Source organism: Dendrobium catenatum, unplaced genomic scaffold, assembly GCF_001605985.2.
Source record: "Dendrobium catenatum unplaced genomic scaffold, ASM160598v2 fragScaff_scaffold_1232, whole genome shotgun sequence".
Taxonomy (NCBI): Eukaryota; Viridiplantae; Streptophyta; class Magnoliopsida; order Asparagales; family Orchidaceae; genus Dendrobium; species Dendrobium catenatum.
In genome coordinates, this window is record NW_021319694.1 from 95218 (window position 1) to 104744 (window position 9527).

The window sequence follows — 9527 nt, forward strand, 5'->3', positions numbered from 1 at the left end:
ATCAGATTTCAGATTGAGCTCATTTCAGATTTCCCAAACACTAACTGAATCTCTTAGGATCCAGGCCCCTTATATCTCCCTTTTAATAGCATAAACATATAGCATATTAATTCAGAAGAAATACGGACGAATTCAGAAAATCAGATAAAAATCGGGCAGCACAACGGCTGTATACGGAATTTACACAAATTTTCCTGAAAAAAATCACAGAATACCAAATTTGCACATAATGTAGATAATAACATTACAAGACTTTAATTCTACTGCTCAGCAATTTTTAGACTACACAGAAAAATTCAGTCGACGAAAAACACTGTCAAATCAAAACTACGGGACAAAAATCTCTAGAAAATAATCAAAATGTGCACACTCGGCACGTTAACAACATACAAAAAGTTACGCGGTAAAAACTGAACCAATCAGAAAATACGGACGAAAATCACGAATAAAAATCAATTCCGGACAGAAAATACCGCTAAACACGACGGTTCTGAAAATTGAGAAAGGCGGAATATGCCTTACCTTGCGTACAGCAATTTCCTGAACAGTCTCTTCCGACGAAAACAGCTCCGCGTCGCCCGAAAATCAACTTTTCCACTTTTTCCTTCGTTTTTCTCTCTCCTGGCTTTTTCTCTCTCTTCAAAATATCTCATTTCTATATATATCCAGACTGATCGTCCCGGACGATCGCACTTCGTCCCGGGACGATCTGGCTCTGGAGAAGTGTCGTCCAGACGAGATTTAATTATCGTCTCTGGCGACCGGTCCTCTGAAAAATTTTCGTCCAGAAGATCCAAATTTTCGTCCAGACGATCCATGCAGCCAGAACTGTTTTCCTTGAACAACCTGTTCCGATCGTCCCGGACGATCCAACTTCGTCCGGACGAACCTGGAGAAAAAACTGATGTTACAGTTACATCATGGAATATTTGTGGTATTAGAGAAATACAAAATTTAACCTCTTAGTTTTATACAAAGGACCATCAAATACATAGATATAAAAGTAGGGGTATAGCATTCATAAGAGACACCAAAGTTTTTACGTGAAAACAACTGAAAATGGGAAAAAATCACATTGACTGACCCGATTTAAATGAATCCACTAATGTTTGCAGTTGATTACGAATGAGGTCCTTCCTTGGGGGGGACGCCTTGACTCAATTTAGTAAATATACATCATAAAGATTGCATTAAAAGGTTGAAGTTAAAAGAACTAGTGCTAACATGTTTGTTAAATTTGGAATGACTATAGTTGACAGGAGATGGATGTCAGAAATATCATAGTTGGGCTACACTGGTCGGAAGGAATGCAGTCGTCGGGCAAAGGAGATCAAAATGATTGTAGTTAGGCGATAGCGGTTTAAAGGTGTGTAGTTGGCGGGCGATGAAGGTCGGAAAGATCATAATCAGCGGGTGATGAAGGTTGGAGAAATTGTAGTTGGCGGGTGATGTAGGTTAGAAAGACAACAGTTGGCAGTATTCTGCAATGTCTGGCAACAGTTGGTGATCGGGCAAAAGTCTGGTGAATGTCCGACAAAGGTTTGTGGCTGGGCATAAGTCCAGTGATAGTTGTTGGCCAATGGAAGTCTAGTGACAATCGGTGGTTGGGAGGAAGTCCGGTGAAAGTTTAGTGAAAGCTGGTGGACGTGTGTAAGTCCGGTGACAATTGGTGGCCGGGCTAAAGTTCGGTGACAGTTGGTGTTTTGCAGGAAGTCTTGCGATGGTTGAGGAGGAGCTTGGTGGCAAATGAGATCTCAAATTTTTCTTTGTCTCCTCTCTTATTTCCCTCGTACCTATTCCTCCTTACTTCCTCCCCCATCAATGAAGAATGAGGGATCAATTTAAAGTTCTTTTGTAGTGGCATGACCATTAAATAGGGAGAAGATCAATGGCATGTTGGGAGTGTTTTAAAAGGACGCCCGATATCGACTCATTTTATTATGAATTGTTTATCAAGTATTTAAGTGTGTTAATGTTGTCCAAATTCAGTGATCTTAGCCTCGTTAAATTCGTCTCATTGAGCCGCTCGATTCGATTATAAGCATGTCATATTTGAAAATCTTTTGGTCGTCCAATTTATAGTTTCAACCTTCCAAATGTGTTTTTGGGTCTTCGATTTTGACCCATTCGGGCTCGGTCTTGATAGAATTTGGTGTCGTTGTGTTCGTCTTTTCAAGACACTTAGCTCGCCTATAAGTTTGCTAAAATTTGAGTTCAGATGGTCCAAAATTTAATTTCAAAAGTTCCCCGCTTAATTTTGCCCAAGATTCATACCTGATCAAGATAAATTTTTGAGGATATATCAATTCTTTTGATGTTTTGAGCACTTTCAATGTGAATGCCCAAAAAATTAATTTATGCATAAGATAAATAATTTTAATGAAATCTCATTTTAAAAGGAAATTACTTCAACTAAATTATTTTAATTAAAATTAATAATAAATAGAAATTAATTAAAATAAAGTATTATCATTAAAATTTAATTAAAATAAATTAATAACTTCATAATTTATTAAAATACTAATTAATTTTTAATTATAAAAAATGGAACTAATTAATTTAAAATAAAAATTTATATTTAATATAAAATAAATTAATAACTTCATAATTTATTAAAATACTAATTAATTTTTAATTATAAAAAATGGAACTAATTAATTTAAAATAAAAATTTATATTTAATATAAAATAAATTAATAACTTCAAAATTTTGCTGGGAAAACTGGCCGTCGGAAAGCCGCCGGAAAATTTTGTAGGGAATAAGCCGTCAAAAACCGCCGGAAATCCTCCGGAAAGCCGCCGGAAAACTAGTCGCCGGAAAATTTCGCCGGTAATAAGTGATTTTCCTGTAGTGTATGATATAAATTAGATGAGATGACATCAATAAGAATTTATGTATTATTTTGTCTAATTTGAAGAAGTGTTAGACATTTACAATGGTTATAATACCCATTAATTAAGGCATTATTTGGGGCTGATTTCTTGGTGCTTCTTAAAACAACATTATAGTATAAAAATTTATACTACAATATTGTTTTAAAATGCAATAAGAATGCCATTCCAAATGAGGCCTAAAACATCGAAAAAATTACTTATTTGATTGAGCAGATTTTCTTAAGGTGGGATTTGTATATGTATTATAAAATTTTATATATTTAAATATATTATATTTTATTTTTTTTATATTTATTTATATTATTATTCAATTTTTAAATCATTTAAAGATATTATTAAAAGTTATTTATTTGTTATATATATTTATATTAATGTGATTTATACTAAAATATAATATATTGATATAAAAATTATAAAAATTTAAACATTTGATATACAACACATAAATATTTACGACCAACACATTTTGTTTGTGGCGTTATTTTAAGCAGACGGTCATGAACATTCCGGCACGTGTAGGAATGACAGCAAAAACATCGTCCAGCCAAACGAACGAAGCGTGGCAAACGGTAGGGCCGCATACTGCCGATGTGGCATACAATAGACAGGGAAGATGTCTAGAAGGCGTCTACGTGGCCGATAAATTAATTGTTAAAGAACAAACAGTACGGTGAGGGTTGGGAATGCCGTTATACCGAATCGCGGGGGTTAAGTTTGGTAGCTCACCCGGTGGTGCTCCGTTGGCCATGGATATATCCACCCTCCATCTCTACGTGGCAGTTAAGCTTCCTGGTTGCGTGTACGGTTCACGTTAAAGTTATGAATAATGCATATGCCTCACCGTTCATTTTTAAAATTGGATTCCATTACTAAACATTAATTGATATTATAAAATAAGGAGTACTGGATAGATCAACTTCGCCCTCAGCTAACACTCATAGATTAAATTAAAAATTTTTAGATAATTTTTTGCCCATTGAGATGTTTTTTTGTTGCTAGATGTTAAGCAACTAATTTAACATTCTTAAAATAATGAAAAGTATGTAATGACTTCTATATTTTTTACACGTATCTGCTTATATGTATTACACATGTACCTAATAGTTTTGATCCAAAAGGCTCACCCCATGCAATTATACTCATCGAAGGAGCACTCGCCACAAGGAAAAGCAATCAGCCAACAAGCAAGTTAGTGTTTTCCCACAAGAATTCAATTTCTTTTAAAATGGTTGAGAAATGAAAACTTGTCTAATTGCGCTGCATTGAGGAGTCATTATATATTACAGATCCTGAAAGGAACTTGTCTGTACGCTTGTTTGAGCCACTGATAGTACTCATCACATTAAGGGTGGTTAGCAACCAAACATTTATTGCACCTAGGGCCACTCGACTCATCCAAACAATAGGAAATGCACACATCTCACAAGCTATATTTAGAAACTCTCAAATCCATACAAACCTCGACTCATTATTATTGCCCTTAGATTTATTAGACCTTCTAAATCTTTTTCACAATTTATGACTTGAGCACTCTATTTTCCCACTTTTCCTCTATAGATTCCACATCTCTATCTTTTAGGAACCCAAAATCTTTTACTTTTCATACTCTTTTAAACTTCTCTTCTCCCCGTAGCCCTCACTACAAGACTTCTTTATAGTAAGGTTAGGTGTTATATAATAATAAATTTGGATCTAATATCCTCAATATTACGATAAGTGTGGATTGATGCTAGTGGCTAGAAGACAAGTACACCTAAAAACAATATCACAAACACCAACTATCCATAAATATGAATAACCCAACTTACACTACTCACTATAATTAAACAGAAATAGAGGAAAGTCTTTAAATTATTATCCAAGATACAATTGAAAGGTTTAAGAGAAATACTATAAGAGAGAGCATACTGGAGAGATCCACTGTGAAACCCCTTAAGTAAAGGAAGCTAAGCTCTTAAACATAGAGGTGCCTTTTGGGTAATGATTGGAATTTCATTTAAGAAATTCCATAGTCAAGCGTGCTTATCCCAATGAAATCATGAGAACGATGACCTTCTGAGAAGTTACACCAATATGATAAAATCGTGAGGCCCTTTAAAAAAAAAAGAGGATAATATCTTGATAGTAGTGATTTTGGGCTATTATAATTAGTATTAGAGCAATACACATGTCGAAAGTTGGGAACTAAGTGTCATACAAGACAAAGTGCTATGCTATCGGAGCCACCTCTTTAATCCTATATGGGATAAAGTGCTATATGATGGGAGTCATAACCTGAACTTGTAGGGGCCACCTCTAGAATTCTATCTTTCTGATGCATAATTTTGGGATAGGGATACTGATAATGATATTAGTTACTTAAGTCGGAGAGGTAGTGAAACCCCTTAAGTAATAGAAGCTAAAATCTTAATCATCGAGGTACTTTTTAGTGTAATGGTTAAAATTTCATTTAAGAAATCCTATACTTAAGCATGCTCATTGTAGAGAAATCTTGGAATGGGTGACATCCTAAGAAGTTATAATAATAGGATAAAATCATAAAGCCCTTAGCCCAAAGTAGATAATATCTCCATAATTAAGAGTTTGGATTGTTATAACCACTCACTTAGTTGTTTGTCATTGAAGGCTATAAATTAGCTAGGTTACTCAATCAATAAATAATGATAATGCTAATCCTGCTTTTAGTTGCACTATCAATAAAGTGTACCATCCACCTCGATGGTAGGTATGGAGAAGATAACTGGATTGATTAATGTATTATCTAGGGAGATAACTTAAGTAAGACCCCCCTACAAATTTAAGAAGCCAAATCGAAAGTCTAAAAAGGGAAAAACTAATTTAGGTGGTCACATTGCTTATTTTAAGTCAATCACATCACTACTTGTTAGGGTGATGCCCTAAAGTACTAGCATACCTCACAACCTTAATAATTAATATCTATGAAGATAGTATTGCTAATTTCCTAGTCTCAACTTGCCGAGCATAAAGCTGACCACTTTAACAAAACCCTTAGATTTTTTGAACCTAGAACAATCAAAAATTATTTTATGAGTCATTATAAGTCCAAATCACACACTGTCTTGCTAGAACATTTATAATATAGTGCTTTAATTATCCTAATTTTTTCATAATTTGTGAATGATGATGAAATATCTTAAGAAATCGGCACCTTTTGGTATAAGTAGGATTTTTTGGATCGTTAGGTATCCCTTTTGTAAACCAATTTTATTAGAGTATTTTGAGCATGCTTAGCTAATTTATGTATATTTTTCTATAATTTTTGGATTTATGTATTTTAGGATAAAAAATGTGGATGAAATTAATATTTTAATATTAAATAATTAGAATAATATAATATTTTTATATAATATCAAAACCCACTAATAAAACTTCATTAAGCTCTCTATATTTTTTGCAACACAAAAATGCTTAGAGCGATCAAGAGGAGAGAGAATGGAAAACATTTAATTTTGGGTGACTTTGGTATGTTTTTGCCCGTCAGCCCAATTATGAAACTTGTTCGTCTCAATGTAAGTTACATTATGCTCATCTCAATTTTCAATAATATATAAATTTTATTGAAATTTTTTATTAAAATTTTATTTTCTTTAGCAAAAAATGTAAATAACTTTACAATGATAAAACTTTCCCCGCATAACTTCTTATATGTTTAGAAATTATACAACAAGAACAGCAACATAAATCCTTTGTCCCACTACTTGGGGTCGGCTACATGAATCCTTTTTTTTCCATTATGTCCCGTTAAAAGTCAAATTCTCATTTAATTTTAATAAATAAAGATAATTTCTAATATTTTCTAACCAAGTCTTTTTTGGTCTACCTCTACCTTTTTTAATATAATTCAAATCTAATACCTAAACTTTCCTAACCGGGTTATCAGAAGGCCTCCATTTAATGTGACATACTTGGAGGGTACCTCCAAGGAGTGGATGTAGGTCAAGATTTGATCGAACTACCATAAATCTGGTGTGTTCTTTCCTTTATTACTTTCGCATTTAATTTTTGCATTTGATTTTCTTTGTGGTGACGTTGATTTTGATTTATGTTTTGATAGAAAGATTTTTTTTTTACCAATTCACCTCTCTCTCTTAATTAGTTTTGGGCTAGTTTATAGGGCCTAACATCCCTAACAAACTTTCAAGTGGTATCGGAGCTGTTTTCAAAAAATAAGTTTTTAAAAGCTTTTAAATTTCAATCCATGGCTAATTTTTCAAATCATAATATTGTGTAAGGTTTTTCAATTACCAGACCACCTTTATTTAAAAATATTGCATTTGATTTTTGGAAAATTTGCATGTCTATTTTTTTGCAATCGAATGATTTTCGCATGTGGCATATGATTTTAATTGGTTATTCATCACCGTCATGTATTTTAGATGGAATTAAAACTAACATTCCTTTTAGTCAATCGAATAGAGATGAACGAATCGATGCTCAATTGAATGCAAAATCTTTAAATTACCTTTTATGTGCTTTAAATTTTGAAGATTTTATGCTAGTATCCACGTGCACTACTGGTAAGAAAATTTAGAATAAACTACACACCATATACGAAGGCACTAGTGAAATCAAGCAATCCAAGTTGAACATGTTAATGTATGATTATGAACTATTTTTCATGAAACCTTAAGAGACAATCTTAGAGATGTATACTAGGTTTATCCAAATTGTAACATCATTGCATGCTTTAGGAAAAAAATTTCAAATTTTAAAAAAGTTAACAAAATTCTTTGTTGTCTACTGGATAAGTTTGATGCTAAAGTAGTTGCTATTTATGAATCAAAAGATTTGAATAAATATTTTATTAATAATTTGATTGGCTCACTCATTGCCTACGAGCAAAGTTTGGGTCAAAGACTCGTAGATACAGGTGAAATGATTGTTCTAAAAGCTGAAGATACAGAAAAAGATAGCTTAGTTGGTGACGAATGCAATGACTTGTCAAGCAAATCACAAAGCTCGCCAAAGCATAAGCAAAAGTGAAAGAAAGATAAAAATGGTAAGGATGTTAATATTTTTTCGTACATTATTTGCTTTCGATGTAGGAAGCCTGGACATATGAAAAATCAGTGCCCTAATTTAATAAATCTTCCTACAAAAGAAAAGGGTAAAGCGAAGCAAATTTTAAACTGAGAAAATAATGAAAAGCAAAAAATCTCCTAGATAGACCTGGTTTCTGAAGCATCGGACCAGGAGAAAGATAATGGTTAAAAGCCTTATTTGTGTGTTTGTGTTGTATTTTGTTAGTAGTTATTTTTTATTTTTTTATTTTGTTTCGGTTTTATTTTGTGTTTTTATCTTTGTTTATTCTTTGAATTTTTTTTTGAAATTTTTTCGCTGATCAACACACATATCAACTCTTCTAAAAAAGAAAAATCTACTTCCTATTTTTTTTTTTAAATCTTTGGTAAGTTGTGATTGATTTCTCTAAAAACAGTTAAAGGAAGGAAACTCATGTTTTTTGACTCTCAATCTATTTCCTAAAAGTGGTTTTTCTACTTTTGATTTAAAATCTTTTTCATATTTTAAATTAGTCTTTGAAAACTAAATTTTTTTATCTCCCTACATTTTATTTATCGCATAGAGATCTTTTGCAAGTTGTTGAATTTAACTCATAATTTTCTTAATCAAGAATTTGCTTTATCAATAGGATGGGTTTACTTTTGTTTTTAAGATTTCAAAAAGATAGCATATTAAAAAAAATTGGTCAAATATTGCCAAAAATAAAAGATGCGCAAAGACGCCAAATTAAAAAATATACACAAAGTGTATCAAAAATTAAAAGATGCGCAAAGAGCGCCATTCAAATTGACAAGAGGTATAAAATGAGCCCACAAAATTTAATGCTTTTCATTCTTGTACTTCTTAAAAGCTTAAGAAAATCCTTGAAACTTTCGATACTTGATTTTAAAAAACATGATTCCTGATTCAACAGTTTGTGCATTAATATTCTATTAGATATATTTTGTAAAAGGAGTTTTGAAAAATTAGTGTTTCTTTTTCTAATTTATTCCTTGATTTAGATATTGAATTAAAAAGTTTTTGAGCCTTTTTAAAGAACTTGAGTTTGGATTATCAAATTCTGAATTTCTAACCTTTTCTAGGCTATGCATTGTCAATCCAATTCTACTAAGTTTTTGATTAAAATAAAGAGGTAACATTCTCATTTTAAAAATATTTGTTTTTTCACTAGATCAAGGAACGTTTTTATCTTTTGTTTGTTTAGTTTTTTGTTTGTGCCTCCTCTCTTTTTGATAATTTCAAAGGGGGAGAACGTACTGTTGAATTTGTATACTTTTTTTTCTTTTCAAAAAAATTAAAACAAAAAAAAAAATTTTATCCTATTTTTTAAATTGTTATTCTAGTGACGGAGAAATTAGGAGAAAATGTTCTTTTTTGCAAATTCAAATTGAAATATTTGTCATCATAAAAAAGGGAGAGATTGTTGAGGATCTATGGCTTATGATTTTGATGATAACAAATGTTCTTTTTCTCTACAACTGCCTTATCTACTGACATTTCAGGTTCGCATGATCGGACTATAATTTGGAATCAACTCAAGATTGGGTAGACTAGGTCTGAGTCAGTTTGTACACTTTTTCTTTTTATGA